This window comes from Myxine glutinosa, chromosome 1 (assembly GCF_964187855.1).
Source record: "Myxine glutinosa chromosome 1, kmMyxGlut1.1, whole genome shotgun sequence".
Lineage (NCBI taxonomy): Eukaryota > Metazoa > Chordata > Myxini > Myxiniformes > Myxinidae > Myxine > Myxine glutinosa.
The window spans coordinates 434902506-434920569 of NC_136261.1; the positions used below are offsets into that span (position 1 = coordinate 434902506).

The window sequence follows — 18064 nt, forward strand, 5'->3', positions numbered from 1 at the left end:
CGTGGTCCCCCTGTGCCGTCTTTCCCTCGCGGTCCCCCTGTGCCGTCTTTCCCTCGCGGTCCCCCTGTGCTGTCTTTCCCTCGTGGTCCCCCTGTGCTGTCTTTCCCTCATGGTCTCCCTGTGCTGTCTTTCCCTCACGGTCCCCCTGTACTGTCTTTCCCTCACGGTCCCCCTATGCTGTCTTTCCCTCGTGGTCCCCCTCTACTGTTTTTCCCTCGTGGTGCCCCTGTGCTGTCTTTCCCTCGTGGTCCCACTGTGCTGTCTTTCCCTCGTGATCCCCCTGTGCCGTCATTCCCTCGCGGTCCCCCTGTGCCGTCTTTCTCTCGTGGTCCCCCTGTGCTGTCTTTCCCTTGTGGTCCCCCTGTGCTGTCTTTCTCCCACGGTCCCTCTGTGCTGTCTTTCCCTCGCGGTCCCGCTGTGCTGTCTTTCCCTCGTGGTCCCCCTGTACTGTCTTTCCCTCGCGGTCCCCCTGTGCTGTCTTTCCCTCACGGTCCCCCTGTGCTGTCTTTCCCTCGTGGTCCCCCTGTGCCGTCTTTCCCTCATGGTCCCACTGTGCCGTCTTTCCCTCGTGGTCCCCCTGTGCCATCTTTCCCTCATGGTCCCCCGTGCCGTCTTTCCCTCGTGGTCCCCCTGTGCCGTCTTTCCCTCGTGGTCCCCCTGTGCTGTCTTTCCCTCACGGTCCCCCTGTGCTGTCTTTCCCCCATGGTCCCCCTGTGCTGCCTTTCCCTCGTGGTCCCTCTGTGCTGTCTTTCCCTCGCGGTCCCCCTGTACTGTCTTTCCCTCGTGGTCCCCCTGTGCTGTCTTTCCCTCGTGGTCCCCCTGTGCTCTCTTTCCCTAGTGGTCCCCCTGTACTGTCTTTCCCTCGGAGTCCCCCTGTACTGTCTTTCCCTCGTGGTCCCCCTGTACTGTCTTTCCCACATGGTCCCCCTGTACTGACTTTCCCTCGTGGTCCCCCTGTGCTGTCTTTCCCTCGTGGTCCCCCTGTACTGTCTTTCCCTCGCGGTCCCCCTGTGCTGTTTTTCCCTCGTGGTTCCCCTGTGCTGTCTTTCCCTCGCGGTCCCCCTGTGCTGTCTTTCCCTCACGGTCCCCCTGTACTGTCTTTCCCTCGCGGTCCCCCTGTGCTGTCTTTCCCTCATGGTCCCCCTCTACTGTCTTTCCCTCGTGGTGCCCCTGTGCTGTCTTTCCCTCGTTAACCCCCTGTGCTGTCTTTCCCTCGCGGTCCCACTGCGCTGTCTTTCCCTCGCCGTCCCCCTGTACTGTCTTTCCATCGCGGCCCCCTGTGCTGTCTTTCCTTCGCAGTCCCCCTGTGCTGTCTTTCCCTCATGGTCCCCCTGTACAGTCTTTCCGTCGAGGTCCCCCTGTGCTGTCTTTCCCTTGTGGTCCCGCTGTGCCGTCTTTCCCTCGTGGTCCCCCTGTGCCGTCTTTCCCTCGCGGTCCTGCTGTGCTGTCTTTCCCTCGCGGTCCCCCTGTACTGTCTTTCCCTCGTGGTCCCCCTGTGCTGTCTTTCCCTCGCGGTCCCCCTGTGCTGTCTTTCCCTCGTGGTCCCCCTGTACTGTCTTTCCCTCGTGGTCCCCCTGTACTGTCTTTCCCTCAGAGTCCCCCTGTACTGTCTTTCCCTCGTGGTCCCACTGTGCCGTCTTTCCCTCGTGGGTCCCCCTGTGCCGTCTTTCCCTCGCGGTCCTGCTGTGCTGTCTTTCCCTCGCGGTCCCCCTGTACTGTCTTTCCCTCGTGGTCCCCCTGTGCTGTCTTTCCCTCGCGGTCCCCCTGTGCTGTCTTTCCCTCGTGGTCCCCCTGTACTGTCTTTCCCTCAGAGTCCCCCTGTACTGTCTTTCCCTCGTGGTCCCCCTGTACTGTCTTTCCCCCGTGGTCCCCCTGTACTGACTTTCCCTCAGGCTCCCCCTGTACTGTCTTTCCCTCGTGGTCCCCCTGTACTGTCTTTCCCTCGGAGTCCCCCTGTACTGTCTTTCCCTCGTGGTCCCCCTGTACTGTCTTTCCCCGTGGTTCCCCTGTGCTGTCTTTCCATCGCGGTCCCCCTGTGCTGTCTTTCCTTCGCAGTCCCCCTGTGCTGTCTTTACCTCATGGTCCCCCTGTACAGTCTTTCCATCGAGGTCCCCCTGTGCTGTCTTTCCCTCGTGGTCCCCCTGTGCCGTCTTTCCCTCATGGTCCCACTGTGCCGTCTTTCCCTCGTGGTCCCCCTGTGCCATCTTTCCCTCGCGGTCCCCCTGTGCCGTCTTTCCCTCGCGGTCCCCCTGTGCTGTCTTTCCCTCATGGCCCCCCTGTGCTGTTTTTCCCTCACGGTTCCCCTGTGCTGTCTTTTCCTCGTGGTCCCCCTGTACTGTCTTTCCCTCACGGTCCCCCTGTGCTGTCTTTCCCTCGTGGTCCCCCTCTACTGTCTTTCCCTCGTGGTGCCCCTGTGCTGTCTTTCCCTTGTGGTCCCACTGTGCCGTCTTTCCCTCGTGGTCCCCCTGTGCCGTCTTTCCCTCGCGGTCCCCCTGTGCCGTCTTTCTCTCGTGGTCCCCCTGTGCTGTCTTTCCCTCGTGGTCCCCCTGTGCTGTCTTTCCCCCGCGGTCCCCCTGTGCTGTCTTTCCCTCGCGGTCCCCCTGTGCTGTCTTTCCCTTGTGGTCCCCCTGTACTGTCTTTCCCTCGTGGTCCCCCTGTGCCGTCTTTCCCTCGTGGTCCCCCTGTGCCGTCTTTCCCTCGTGCTCCCCCGTGCTGTCTTTCCCTCGTGGTCCCCCTGTGCCGTCTTTCCCTCGTGGTCCCACTGTGCCGTCTTTCCCTCGCAGTCCCCCTGTGCTGTCTTTCACCCAGGGTCCCCCTGTGCTGCCTTTCCCTCGCGGTCCCCCTGTGCTGTCTTTCCCTTGCGGTCCCCCTGTACTGTCTTTCCCTCGTGGTCCCCCTGTGCTGTCTTTCCCTCGCGGTCCCCCTGTGCTGTCTTTCCCTCGTGGTCCCCCTGTACTGTCTTTCTCTCGGAGTCCCCCTGTACTGTCTTTCCCTCGTGGTCCCCCTGTACTGTCTTTCCCCCATGGTCCCCCTGTACTGACTTTCCCTTGAGGGTCCCCCTGTACTGTCTTTCCCTCGTGATCCCCCTGTACTGTCTTTCCCTCGCGGTCCCCCTGTACTGTCTTTCCCTCATGGTCCCCCTGTACTGTCTTTCCCTCGCGGTCCCCCTGTACTGTCTTTCCCTCACGGTCCCCCTGTGCTGTCTTTCCCTCACGGTCCCCTGTACTGTATTTCCATCGCGGTCCCCCTGTGCTGTCTTTCCCTCATGGTCCCCCTGTACTGTCTTTCCCTCGCGGTCCCCCTGTGCTGTCTTTCCCTCACGGTCCCCCTGTGCTGTCTTTCCCTCGTGGTCCCCCTGTGCCGTCTTTACCTCATGGTCCCACTGTGCGGTCTTTCCCTCGTGGTCCCCTGTGCCGTCTTTCCCTCGCGGTCCCCCTGTGCCGTCTTTCCCTCGTGGTCCCCCTGTGCTTTCTTTCTCTCATGGTCCCCCTGTGCTGTCTTTCCCTCATGGTCCACCTGTGCTGTCTTTCCCCCGTGGTCCCCCTGTGCTGTCTTTCCCTCATGGTCCCCCTGTACTGTCTTTCCCTCGTGGTCCCCCTGTGCTGTCTTTCCCTCGTCGTCCCCCTGTGCTGTCTTTTCCTTGTGGTCCCCCTGTACCGTCTCTCCCTCGTGGTCCCACTGTGCCGTCTTTCCCTCGTGGTCCCCCTGTGCTGTCTTTCCCTCGTGGTCCCCCTGTGCTGTCTTTCCCTCGCGGTCCCCCTGTGCTGTCTTTCCCCCACAGTCCCCCTGTGCTGTCTTTCCCTCGCGGTCCCCCTGTGCTGTCTTTCCCTTGTGGTCCCCCTGTACTGTCTTTCCCTCGTGGTCCACCTGTGCTTTCTTTCCCTCGCGGTCCCCCTGTGCTGTCTTTCCCTCGGGGTCCCCCTGTACTGTCTTTCCCTCGGGGTCCCCCTGTACTGTCTTTCCCTCGTGGTCCCCCTGTACTGTCTTTCCCTCATGGTCCCCCTGTGCTGTCTTTCCCTCGCGGTCCCCCTGTACTGTCTTTCCGTCGTGGTCCCCCTGTGCTGTCTTTCCCTCGCGGTCCCCCTGTGCTGTCTTTCCCTCGCGGTCCCCCTGTGCTGTCTTTCCCTCGGGGTCCCCCTGTACTGTCTTTCCCTCGGAGTCCCCCTGTACTGTCTTTCCCTCGTGGTCCCCCTGTACTGTCTTTCCCACATGGTCCCCCTGTACTGACTTTCCCTCGTGGTCCCCCTGTGCTGTCTTTCCCTCGTGGTCCCCCTGTACTGTCTTTCCCTCGCGGTCCCCCTGTGCTGTTTTTCCCTCGTGGTTCCCCTGTGCTGTCTTTCCCTCGCGGTCCCCCTGTGCTGTCTTTCCCTCACGGTCCCCCTGTACTGTCTTTCCCTCGCGGTCCCCCTGTGCTGTCTTTCCCTCATGGTCCCCCTCTACTGTCTTTCCCTCGTGGTGCCCCTGTGCTGTCTTTCCCTCGTTAACCCCCTGTGCTGTCTTTCCCTCGCGGTCCCACTGCGCTGTCTTTCCCTCGCCGTCCCCCTGTACTGTCTTTCCATCGCGGCCCCCTGTGCTGTCTTTCCTTCGCAGTCCCCCTGTGCTGTCTTTCCCTCATGGTCTCCCTGTACAGTCTTTCCGTCGAGGTCCCCCTGTGCTGTCTTTCCCTTGTGGTCCCGCTGTGCCGTCTTTCCCTCGTGGTCCCCCTGTGCCGTCTTTCCCTCGCGGTCCTGCTGTGCTGTCTTTCCCTCGCGGTCCCCCTGTACTGTCTTTCCCTCGTGGTCCCCCTGTGCTGTCTTTCCCTCGCGGTCCCCCTGTGCTGTCTTTCCCTCGTGGTCCCCCTGTACTGTCTTTCCCTCGTGGTCCCCCTGTACTGTCTTTCCCTCAGAGTCCCCCTGTACTGTCTTTCCCTCGTGGTCCCACTGTGCCGTCTTTCCCTCGTGGTCCCCCTGTGCCGTCTTTCCCTCGCGGTCCTGCTGTGCTGTCTTTCCCTCGCGGTCCCCCTGTACTGTCTTTCCCTCGTGGTCCCCCTGTGCTGTCTTTCCCTCGCGGTCCCCCTGTGCTGTCTTTCCCTCGTGGTCCCCCTGTACTGTCTTTCCCTCAGAGTCCCCCTGTACTGTCTTTCCCTCGTGGTCCCCCTGTACTGTCTTTCCCCCGTGGTCCCCCTGTACTGACTTTCCCTCAGGCTCCCCCTGTACTGTCTTTCCCTCGTGGTCCCCCTGTACTGTCTTTCCCTCGGAGTCCCCCTGTACTGTCTTTCCCTCGTGATCCCCCTGTACTGTCTTTCCCTCGCGGTCCCCCTGTACTGTCTTTCCCTCATGGTCCCCCTGTACTGTCTTTCCCTCGCGGTCCCCCTGTACTGTCTTTCCCTCACGGTCCCCCTGTGCTGTCTTTCCCTCACGGTCCCCTGTACTGTATTTCCATCGCGGTCCCCCTGTGCTGTCTTTCCCTCATGGTCCCCCTGTACTGTCTTTCCCTCGCGGTCCCCCTGTGCTGTCTTTCCCTCACGGTCCCCCTGTGCTGTCTTTCCCTCGTGGTCCCCCTGTGCCGTCTTTACCTCATGGTCCCACTGTGCGGTCTTTCCCTCGTGGTCCCCTGTGCCGTCTTTCCCTCGCGGTCCCCCTGTGCCGTCTTTCCCTCGTGGTCCCCCTGTGCTTTCTTTCTCTCATGGTCCCCCTGTGCTGTCTTTCCCTCATGGTCCACCTGTGCTGTCTTTCCCCCGTGGTCCCCCTGTGCTGTCTTTCCCTCATGGTCCCCCTGTACTGTCTTTCCCTCGTGGTCCCCCTGTGCTGTCTTTCCCTCGTCGTCCCCCTGTGCTGTCTTTTCCTTGTGGTCCCCCTGTACCGTCTCTCCCTCGTGGTCCCACTGTGCCGTCTTTCCCTCGTGGTCCCCCTGTGCTGTCTTTCCCTCGTGGTCCCCCTGTGCTGTCTTTCCCTCGCGGTCCCCCTGTGCTGTCTTTCCCCCACAGTCCCCCTGTGCTGTCTTTCCCTCGCGGTCCCCCTGTGCTGTCTTTCCCTTGTGGTCCCCCTGTACTGTCTTTCCCTCGTGGTCCACCTGTGCTTTCTTTCCCTCGCGGTCCCCCTGTGCTGTCTTTCCCTCGGGGTCCCCCTGTACTGTCTTTCCCTCGGGGTCCCCCTGTACTGTCTTTCCCTCGTGGTCCCCCTGTACTGTCTTTCCCTCATGGTCCCCCTGTGCTGTCTTTCCCTCGCGGTCCCCCTGTACTGTCTTTCCGTCGTGGTCCCCCTGTGCTGTCTTTCCCTCGCGGTCCCCCTGTGCTGTCTTTCCCTCGCGGTCCCCCTGTGCTGTCTTTCCCTCGGGGTCCCCCTGTACTGTCTTTCCCTCGGAGTCCCCCTGTACTGTCTTTCCCTCGTGGTCCCCCTGTACTGTCTTTCCCACATGGTCCCCCTGTACTGACTTTCCCTCGTGGTCCCCCTGTGCTGTCTTTCCCTCGTGGTCCCCCTGTACTGTCTTTCCCTTGCGGTCCCCCTGTGCTGTTTTTCCCTCGTGGTTCCCCTGTGCTGTCTTTCCCTCGCGGTCCCCCTGTGCTGTCTTTCCCTCACGGTCCCCCTGTACTGTCTTTCCCTCGCGGTCCCCCTGTGCTGTCTTTCCCTCATGGTCCCCCTCTACTGTCTTTCCCTCGTGGTGCCCCTGTGCTGTCTTTCCCTCGTTAACCCCCTGTGCTGTCTTTCCCTCGCGGTCCCACTGCGCTGTCTTTCCCTCGCCGTCCCCCTGTACTGTCTTTCCATCGCGGCCCCCTGTGCTGTCTTTCCTTCGCAGTCCCCCTGTGCTGTCTTTCCCTCATGGTCCCCCTGTACAGTCTTTCCGTCGAGGTCCCCCTGTGCTGTCTTTCCCTTGTGGTCCCGCTGTGCCGTCTTTCCCTCGTGGTCCCCCTGTGCCGTCTTTCCCTCGCGGTCCTGCTGTGCTGTCTTTCCCTCGCGGTCCCCCTGTACTGTCTTTCCCTCGTGGTCCCCCTGTGCTGTCTTTCCCTCGCGGTCCCCCTGTGCTGTCTTTCCCTCGTGGTCCCCCTGTACTGTCTTTCCCTCGTGGTCCCCCTGTACTGTCTTTCCCTCAGAGTCCCCCTGTACTGTCTTTCCCTCGTGGTCCCACTGTGCCGTCTTTCCCTCGTGGTCCCCCTGTGCCGTCTTTCCCTCGCGGTCCTGCTGTGCTGTCTTTCCCTCGCGGTCCCCCTGTACTGTCTTTCCCTCGTGGTCCCCCTGTGCTGTCTTTCCCTCGCGGTCCCCCTGTGCTGTCTTTCCCTCGTGGTCCCCCTGTACTGTCTTTCCCTCAGAGTCCCCCTGTACTGTCTTTCCCTCGTGGTCCCCCTGTACTGTCTTTCCCCCGTGGTCCCCCTGTACTGACTTTCCCTCAGGCTCCCCCTGTACTGTCTTTCCCTCGTGGTCCCCCTGTACTGTCTTTCCCTCGGAGTCCCCCTGTACTGTCTTTCCCTCGTGGTCCCCCTGTACTGTCTTTCCCCGTGGTTCCCCTGTGCTGTCTTTCCATCGCGGTCCCCCTGTGCTGTCTTTCCTTCGCAGTCCCCCTGTGCTGTCTTTACCTCATGGTCCCCCTGTACAGTCTTTCCATCGAGGTCCCCCTGTGCTGTCTTTCCCTCGTGGTCCCCCTGTGCCGTCTTTCCCTCATGGTCCCACTGTGCCGTCTTTCCCTCGTGGTCCCCCTGTGCCATCTTTCCCTCGCGGTCCCCCTGTGCCGTCTTTCCCTCGCGGTCCCCCTGTGCTGTCTTTCCCTCATGGCCCCCCTGTGCTGTTTTTCCCTCACGGTTCCCCTGTGCTGTCTTTTCCTCGTGGTCCCCCTGTACTGTCTTTCCCTCACGGTCCCCCTGTGCTGTCTTTCCCTCGTGGTCCCCCTCTACTGTCTTTCCCTCGTGGTGCCCCTGTGCTGTCTTTCCCTTGTGGTCCCACTGTGCCGTCTTTCCCTCGTGGTCCCCCTGTGCCGTCTTTCCCTCGCGGTCCCCCTGTGCCGTCTTTCTCTCGTGGTCCCCCTGTGCTGTCTTTCCCTCGTGGTCCCCCTGTGCTGTCTTTCCCCCGCGGTCCCCCTGTGCTGTCTTTCCCTCGCGGTCCCCCTGTGCTGTCTTTCCCTTGTGGTCCCCCTGTACTGTCTTTCCCTCGTGGTCCCCCTGTGCCGTCTTTCCCTCGTGGTCCCCCTGTGCCGTCTTTCCCTCGTGCTCCCCCGTGCTGTCTTTCCCTCGTGGTCCCCCTGTGCCGTCTTTCCCTCGTGGTCCCACTGTGCCGTCTTTCCCTCGCAGTCCCCCTGTGCTGTCTTTCACCCAGGGTCCCCCTGTGCTGCCTTTCCCTCGCGGTCCCCCTGTGCTGTCTTTCCCTTGCGGTCCCCCTGTACTGTCTTTCCCTCGTGGTCCCCCTGTGCTGTCTTTCCCTCGCGGTCCCCCTGTGCTGTCTTTCCCTCGTGGTCCCCCTGTACTGTCTTTCTCTCGGAGTCCCCCTGTACTGTCTTTCCCTCGTGGTCCCCCTGTACTGTCTTTCCCCCATGGTCCCCCTGTACTGACTTTCCCTTGAGGGTCCCCCTGTACTGTCTTTCCCTCGTGATCCCCCTGTACTGTCTTTCCCTCGCGGTCCCCCTGTACTGTCTTTCCCTCATGGTCCCCCTGTACTGTCTTTCCCTCGCGGTCCCCCTGTACTGTCTTTCCCTCACGGTCCCCCTGTGCTGTCTTTCCCTCACGGTCCCCTGTACTGTATTTCCATCGCGGTCCCCCTGTGCTGTCTTTCCCTCATGGTCCCCCTGTACTGTCTTTCCCTCGCGGTCCCCCTGTGCTGTCTTTCCCTCACGGTCCCCCTGTGCTGTCTTTCCCTCGTGGTCCCCCTGTGCCGTCTTTACCTCATGGTCCCACTGTGCGGTCTTTCCCTCGTGGTCCCCTGTGCCGTCTTTCCCTCGCGGTCCCCCTGTGCCGTCTTTCCCTCGTGGTCCCCCTGTGCTTTCTTTCTCTCATGGTCCCCCTGTGCTGTCTTTCCCTCATGGTCCACCTGTGCTGTCTTTCCCCCGTGGTCCCCCTGTGCTGTCTTTCCCTCATGGTCCCCCTGTACTGTCTTTCCCTCGTGGTCCCCCTGTGCTGTCTTTCCCTCGTCGTCCCCCTGTGCTGTCTTTTCCTTGTGGTCCCCCTGTACCGTCTCTCCCTCGTGGTCCCACTGTGCCGTCTTTCCCTCGTGGTCCCCCTGTGCTGTCTTTCCCTCGTGGTCCCCCTGTGCTGTCTTTCCCTCGCGGTCCCCCTGTGCTGTCTTTCCCCCACAGTCCCCCTGTGCTGTCTTTCCCTCGCGGTCCCCCTGTGCTGTCTTTCCCTTGTGGTCCCCCTGTACTGTCTTTCCCTCGTGGTCCACCTGTGCTTTCTTTCCCTCGCGGTCCCCCTGTGCTGTCTTTCCCTCGGGGTCCCCCTGTACTGTCTTTCCCTCGGGGTCCCCCTGTACTGTCTTTCCCTCGTGGTCCCCCTGTACTGTCTTTCCCTCATGGTCCCCCTGTGCTGTCTTTCCCTCGCGGTCCCCCTGTACTGTCTTTCCGTCGTGGTCCCCCTGTGCTGTCTTTCCCTCGCGGTCCCCCTGTGCTGTCTTTCCCTCGTGGTCCCCCTCTACTGTCTTTCCCTCATGGTCCCCCTGTGCTGTCTTTCCCTCACGGTCCCCTGTGCTGTCTTTCCCTCGTGGTCCCCCTGTGCTGTCTTTCCCTCATGGTCGCCCTGTGCCGTCTTTCCCTCATGGTCCCACTGTTTTTTTGTTTTTTTTGTATACTGAATCGAGGCTCGTGAAAGAGCTAACATTTATTTCACAAACAAATCAACCAGACAAACAAAATATACAAAAAGAGGGAGCGGAAGACAAGATGGGGAGAGAAGGGGAAGCACACAACCACAACATTTGAGAGCAGGGAGGAGTGTGGGAGGGAGAGGGCTTTGGGGGCAGGAGGCGTGAGGCATGGGAAGTGGAGGGGGGGGGAGGTATAAAACACAAGGGGACCGAAATTAGCGGGGGTAGAAAAGATCAAGGTTTTGGATGGGGGAGGATAAGAAATGGTGGTGAACAGCTGTTTTAAAGACCTGGAGGGTGGAGTGGGATTGAAGAGAGTGGGGGAGTTTGTTCCAGAGGTGGGAGAAAAGGGGAATGAAGGAGTGAAGGTGAGCAGAAAGTCTTGATTTTGGCAGTTTAACCATAAGAGGGTTGCAGGCAGATCTTGTGCGACCTGTAGGAATATTTGGGGGACAGAGCCCAGAGAGGGCTGGGGGGGGCAAGGCCAGAGAGGAGTCGGTAGAAGACAGAAAGACCACCAACCTGCCTGCGGTGAGTGAGTGAAAGGCCCTTGGAGTTAGCTTCATCGCGGGAGATTCCAATGATTCTGAACGCATTGGTTTCAACAGCGTGAAGACGGGCTAGGTGTGAGGCAGGAGCACCAGACCAGAGGGGAGAGCAGTATTCCATAGAGCTGCGGACGAAAGCCTTGTATGTGGTGAGGAGCTCAGGTGTGCCAAGGAAGGACTTCGCACGACGGAGGATGCCCAGTCGGCGACTGGCTTTGGAGGCCAGATTTGAAATGTGGTTTTCCCAGGAAAGATCATGGCAAATAGTGGGACCCAAAAGCTTGAGTGATAGAACTTCTTGGAGAGGATTATTCAGAAAGTGGATGGGGGGGTTTTCCAGTCGGTCTTTTCGGAGAGACATCGTAAGAGTGTGAGATTTATCAGGATTGAAAGACATGTTCCATTTGTTTGCCCAGTCTGTGATTTTGTCCAGGTCTGCAGAGAGTGAGGAGGCTGCAGACTGCCGATCTGAGGGATGAGGAATGGAGCGACAGAGAGTAGAGTCGTCAGCAAAGAGAAAGAGATGTGCTGTCTTTCCTTCATGGTCCCCCTGTGCCGTCTTTCCCTCGCGGTCCCCCTGTGTCCCCCTGTGCCGTCTTTCCCTCGCGGTCCCCCCTGTGTCCCCCTGTGCTGTCTTTCCCTCGCGGTCCCCCTGTGCTGTCTTTCCCTCGTGGTCCCCCTCTACTGTCTTTCCCTCGTGGTGCCCCTGTGCTGTCTTTCCCTCACGGTTGTCAGCTCTTTCACGAGCTTCGATTCAGTATACAAAAAAAATAAAAAATAAAAATTAAAAAAAACAGACCAATCAGCCTGCTCCCAATTATCAGCAAAGTCATGGAATCCATCATTGCTTCAGATATCAAATCCATCCTCTTCTCCAATGGCTTGATCTCTGATCATCAATTTGGATTCAGACCAGGTCACTCTACTCTCTACATGCTGCTTGTGCTGTCTCAACAATGGATGGAGGTCCTCAATGTCAAACAGAAAATTAGAGCAGTCTTCCTTGACATATCTCGTGGCTTCGATACGGTCTGCCACCCTGCTCTGCTCACCAAACTCTCCTCCTACGGTATTGTGGAAGTGTAAAATTTATCTGTGAACCGAGTAATTTTTTCCAGGCACCACCTGGTCAAAATCGTGTGTTTAGGTCCGACTCACCTCGTGAACAAGTTTTTTTTTAATGATTTCCATCAAGTAGTTAAAATTTGTATTCAGTAGGTGAGTTATCTCTGGCATTGCGCAGAATGGGTTTTTTATGTCGCCATCATAACAGCGAGAAATTTAAACTATTTACCGTGATACATATAAGTTTATACATTTTTTATACTCCACTTTTTTTTTTGCTACATCTTTAGTGGTAAAATAGAGAGTGTTTGCATATAAATACCATTCAGAACAGTCGGGAAATTAAAAAGCAAAATAATTATTCTCCGGTGTTTGCTGAAAAAGGAGGGAGCGTCGGCGAATTATCGCTGGCACCCTGACCAAATTTATTTGATAGGGAAAGTGTAAAACCACAGAATGGTAAATCATTTTGGTATAGTTTTAATAAAGGTGCTGTAATTATTTCTTTACTAGGACGTGCCCGTACGTGGGTGCTTGCCCGTACGTGCGTGCAAAAAAACATGCGTACAAACAACAACAACAAAAAAAGACTTTGAAACCACGTGGCAGTAACGACCACAGAACCCCCCCCTCTATTTACATGAAATGGTTTGGTCCATTCGCAAAGCCAGTAACGACCACAGAACCCCCCCCCCCCCCCTCTATTTACATGAAATGGTTTGGTTCATTCGCAAAGCCAAAGCGAACGGCTTGCGAGTACGGTGACCATACCTTGGGAACCACTTGTCCGATTAATTTCAAACCTTGAAAAGGCACATCCTCGGGTCCCCAGCAATATACCTGGCAAGTTTCAAGTATATCGGACCGGTAGTTGTCGAGAAACAGCGGTCACAGACAAACAAACACACACACACACACACACAGACATACACACAGAGATTACTGGAATTATAGATAGATGACTAAGGGTGATATAGTTAGATATGGTGCTTTGAAATATGGTGTTGGATTCGGTCTTCCCAAATGATAAATTTATTCTGCACAATGTCGAATAATGATTCAGTAAATCTCATTACGTTATGTCTTTAAAATATACTCAAATAGATATCTACAATGTTTTTTACTGAGTTCAATAAGGAAGTTATAGAAAAATATTGTTTTCAAGGTAAAATACTTAACTGGTTTACAACTTCTATTGTGTTTGATAAAAACGAATCTCCATCTTCACAATGCTCCGCATTTTAAATGTTTGCTACAATTAAGGTGAAATAATGTGTACGTGACCTGTGGGGATGGGATCCACATGTACCTTTCTTTCTAAACACTTGCTTCGCATGCAAGTTAATCTTATGACTGGTTTTTAAAGTCTTGAAAATTGTGTATGGAACAATCAAAAGATTGTATGCAGTCTTGTTTTTTTTAAAGAGCCATATAGAAAAACATTCGGGGATAGGTGCCTGTGGATTGATGCATTGGTAAATTGGATAGGGACTTCCTTATTGCATACAAGTTTGCTTCAGTAGGGGAGCTATCTCCGGCATTTTGAGTTTAAAAAAAAACTGTCAGGAGTTCCCCGGAATTATTTTTCAAAGGCAATAATTAAAATTGTAGACATCTACTGAATTATCAGGATAGTTATGCTCAAATCCTGTGAAACAATAATGTTAAAGATGAATTAATTACGGACAGCATGCAGGTTTGAAATGATAACCTCATGTGCTTGCAAAACTCATTCGGTATTTCTAAATTTATATTATGAATGGCCACTCCACCATAAAGCCCAGATCGGTGGAGTGTTGCAGTGATGGTTGTCCTTCTGGAAGTTTCTCCCATTTCCACACAGGATCTCTGGAGCTCAGCCAGAGTGACGATCGGGTTCTTGGTCAACTTTCTGAACAAGGCCCTTCTCCCCCGATTGCTCAGTTTGGCCGGGCGGCCAGCTCTAGGAAGAGTCCTGGTTGTTCCAAACTTCTTCCATTTAAGAATTATGGAGGCCACTGTGCTCTTGGGAACCTTCAATGCAGCAGAAATTTTATTGGTGGCTTCCCCAAATCTGTTCCTCGACACAATCCTGTCTCTGAGCTCTGCAGGCAGTTCCTTTGACCTCATGGCTTGGTATTTGCTCTGATATGCATCGTCAGCTGTGAGACCTTATATAGACAGGTGTGTGCCTTTCCAAATCATGTCCAAACAATTGAATTTACCACAGGTGGACTGCAATCAAGGTGTAGAAACATCTCAAAGATGATCAAGAGAAATGGGAGGCATCTGAGCTAAATTTCAAGTGTCATAGCAAGGGTATGAATACTTATGTCAATGTGATATTTCAGTTTTTTATTTTCAATACATTTGCAAAACTTTCTAAAATCCTGTTTTCTCTATGTCATTATGGGGTATTGAGTGCAGATTGATGAGGGAAAAAATGAATTTAAACGATTCAGCATAAGGCTGCAACATAACAATATGTGAAAAAAGTGAAGGGGTCTGAATACTTTCTGAATGCACTGTATATTTGAAAAGATATATTTTGTCATAAAACACACAAAAGGGTGCACGTGCGATTTCAGTTACAGAAATGGGCAAGTATTTTTGATCCAGCTGATGTTCTGAGTGATGATTTGGAACATTGTGTGTTTGATCAATATTAAGGATACAAGCCATTCTGTGCGATTGCATGTTGACCTTTTCTTCAATTTATACATATTCTACATTATTTATATATCTATGATCATTGCATGACAGGTGGTTAAAATTATGTGAACAGGTGGAAAGGATAGGGATTTAAAATTTAATGTTCAATGGGCAGGCTAAAATTGTGTACATAATTTGTGAACGAGAGAAATAACGCAAAATTACGATGTTATTCTTGTAAATTTCTGCACGTTTTGTGGGCCTTGTGGTCTGATCTGCTCAACCATTCCTCCATACACTGATCAACCATTCCTCCACTCCTAACTTCCTCAATGCCCATGTCAATACTTCGGTGGAACCCTGTCGAATGCTTTCTTCAGATCAACAAACCCAAGAAACAACCTCTTCCTCTTCTCCATGTACTTCTCCTGCAACTGCCTCACAATAAAAAGCGCGTCTGTCGTTCCTCTTCCTGGCATAAATCCAAACTGCATTTCGTCAGTCTTCACTTTCTTCCTCATCCTCCCCTCCAACACCCTTTCCAATACCTTCATTCCATGCTCCAATAACTTTATCGCTCGGTACGAGACACACTCCACAGGGTCACCTTTCCCCTTGTATAGAGGGAAGAGGTTACTCAGTTCCCAATCCACTGGAATGCGGCCTTCTTTCACCACAAGATTACAGATCTCCGTCATTCTCTTCACACCCCAACTTCCTGCTGCCATCAACATATCTCCCACAATTCCCGTCGGCCCTCCCGCTTTTCTACTCTTCATTGCTTTTATCGCTTCCTCGACTTCCTTCTCAGTTATCTTCTCTGCCGGTCCTAAAACTGGGTTACTCTCTATGTTGCCATCCCATTCATTCTCTGCATTCAACAGCATTTCCATATATCTCTTCCGTCTGGGTCCACAACGATTTGTCCCACTTCATCCTTCAAGCAACTCACCCCCATCACATCACACCTCTCTTTCGCCATCAGCTTTGCAATCCTGAATACCACTCTCTGACCCTCTTCCGAATCCAAGCATTCTCCGAACATTTTCCTGCATGCCTCCTGCGCCTTTGCTACCTCCTTCTTTGCAGCCTTCCTGGCTGCCTTATAACTTTACTGGTCTGCCTTTTCTGCTCCCTTACCCTTCGCCTTCTGCCACTCCTTGACCTTCTTCCTCTTCTCGTCAATCCTCTTTCCAACTTCATCATCCCACCACCATGTTTCCAAATGCCTCGGTGATCCTTTTGTCCATCCACATACCTCACCAACGGCTCCCAACAGACTATCTTTCATTGACAACCAACCACTTTCAAGCTCAATCACGTCATCCACTACCCTACTAAGCCTCTCTTTTAATGCCTCCCTTACTGTCACCTCTTTCAGCATCCACACCTTAATTCTCAGTTGGTACTTCACCCGCTGAGCTCTCCTCGGACATTTCACCCGTATGTCGCAGACAACCAAGTGGTGCTGTGAAACAGCCTCCTCCCCCAGGATCATCTTTGTGTCCCGGAAGTGCCGCGTATCTCGCCTCCGCACCATCAGGTAGTCATCGGTTGTCGTCGACCCACCTGACGTGTATGTAACAAGCTCATTATCCTCTTTCTGGAACTGAGTATTACAAATCAACAAATCAGCTCCATCAGCAAACTCCAAAATTATTTCACCTTCTCCTTTTCTCACACCATATCCGTAACCCCCATGAACTCCATTAAAACCATCCATACTCCTTCCCACATGTCCATTTAGGTCTCCTCTGACTCTGACCACAACAACTTCCTCATCTTTCACGTTTTCCATCAGCTTCTCTATCGCACACCAGAACTTGTCGTTCTCTTCATCGCTCCGACCAACCTGCGACGCATATCCCGAGATGACGTTCACAAAGAGCTTTCCAATCATCATTTTCACCATCATCAACCTATCACTCACTCTCGTCACACTCACCACACTGTCTACAAACTCTTCAGAAAACAGGAACCCAACACCATTCACACCCTCCGGGCACCCTTGCCACACAAACTTGTATTTCTGTCCCTGCCTACCCTTCACAATTCTCACACCACTTCCCTTCCAACTCGTCTCTTGCACACAACATATGTCCACTCTTCTTCTGACCAATACTTCCACCACTTCTCCTGATCTACCTGTCATTGTCCCTACATTCCATGTCCCAAACCTCAGAAAACGATCTCTACTTCGGGCTGTACCCTGCCCATATGTCATTGTAATCGTCATGGTTCTCTTTTTTGAGGCAATGTTTCTATGGCGGGATGCCCTTCCTGATGCCAACCCTCTTAGTCGCCTCTTATGAGACGCAGGGATACGGTGTACCTATTCTAAACCAGGGTACACACCGGGAATTTTCAGTATATTTTCAGATTACACAAGTTAAAAGAATACAAAAAAACAATGGTAGAAGATCAAGATATTTGTTGACGTGTGATGTTGTATTAAAAAAGTCACATACCAGACATGGCTCTTGACCCATCATCCTGAGAGCTGAGGCTGCTGACGTCACTGAACCTGATTCCAGTGAAACAATAAACATTTTCCAACTGCACATTTTGGGATTTGAAAATATTTTCACAGAAACTGGAAAGTTCCTGAATAACATTCTCCAAGTTGACGAAAATACTTCCCAACAGAGAAGACCCCGCAATTTGGATATCCTGCGGCTTCGAAATAGAATTCATAAATTTGGAGAAGTCAGCATACATCGCAAATTGTAATTTGTCTTTGGCGAGAGAGAGGAGCTCAGTCCGCAATGGACCCGACTCAGTACAAACTCGAATAACCTTCTGATGCTCAATTCCAAGCTTATCGATCACTGCTTGTGCTGTTTCTGCTCTTAGGCCTTGGGACATGAGCCATTCCAAGAAGATCTCCATTGTGCCGATGACCTGCCAGGGATACAAATCTTATGTTAATCACAGAAAGGTTATACATGTAATTTTCTTCACTCTGTTTGGAATGTTTTGTGAGTTATTTCCATTGACAATCCAATCCATTATTATCCAATAAATGCGGGCTTTTGCATACAGTTTGATCACCCGCTGTGCCCCATTTCGAAAGATTTCTTATCAATCAGCATCTAATGAATGTGTTTTTATATACAGAGAAAAAAATAAACCCAGAGTAAACTAGAGGAAACCATTCGTCCCATTATGATGCGCCACGTCAACACCAGGCAAATTTCATCCACCAAAACGATGCAATTTCATTTGGGGAATGAGGAGAGAAATGTGGATAAGACGATTTGGCACGACCAGCGATATCCCAAGCGTATCAAATACAAATGGGGAAATACAATTATTTAAATATACAATTCACCAGATGTCCGTTCGAAGGTAGTGCAAAAACGGCTCAACCGAACGCAACAATATTTTGGGTGGGCAATCGGAGGACCCACTGGAATAAAATAGGCTATATTGTCATTTACAATTTTCCCAAGTTTTCCAATTTTTCCAAACACGATGGAATAATATTTACCAATATGAACAGTTATGTGGCTTTTGTTGAAAGTCTACGTACCAGGAGAGTAGATCGACTCCTGATGAACTCTTCCTATATAAAAGTGCAGCTCCGAAGTAACATGGCAGCATGTGCAAAGCAACTGAGAAGCAGGTGTAGTGGCCGCTTCCGTGTTAGATTCGGTGCGCATTCTTCACACATAAACGTGCGACTGAGAAAGTCGTATAGCGGCCGCTTCCGTTTTGCAGAATTCAATCTTTTTTCAAAATGGGCGTCAGATACCTTTTATATTTGATGATTTGTGTGTGATATGATTCAACAGATGTTTATATAATAATAATAATAATAATAATAATAATAATAATACATTTATTTTATATAGCGCTTTTCAAGAAGCCCAAAGACGCTTTGACAGAGTACAAAAAAACAAGTGCAAAAAGACAAAAATTAACAGGTAAATAATCAAAGCAAAAGGAAGGAGAAGGAGAAGATATAGTCAGGGGTTAAATGCTGTTGGTTAAATGTTGAATGCAGTTTTGAACAGGTGGGTCTTGAGTGATGTTTTGAATGTGGTGAGTGAGGAGGAGTCT

The 18064-nt window shown here is 53.1% G+C and overlaps 1 protein-coding gene across 1 annotated transcript in view; it reads right to left on the reverse strand.

Moving 5' to 3' along the window:
* The window catches only part of LOC137419063 (uncharacterized), a 1330575-nt gene that overhangs the window by 208407 nt on the left and 1104104 nt on the right, over positions 1–18064 (reverse strand). The window lies entirely within an intron of this gene.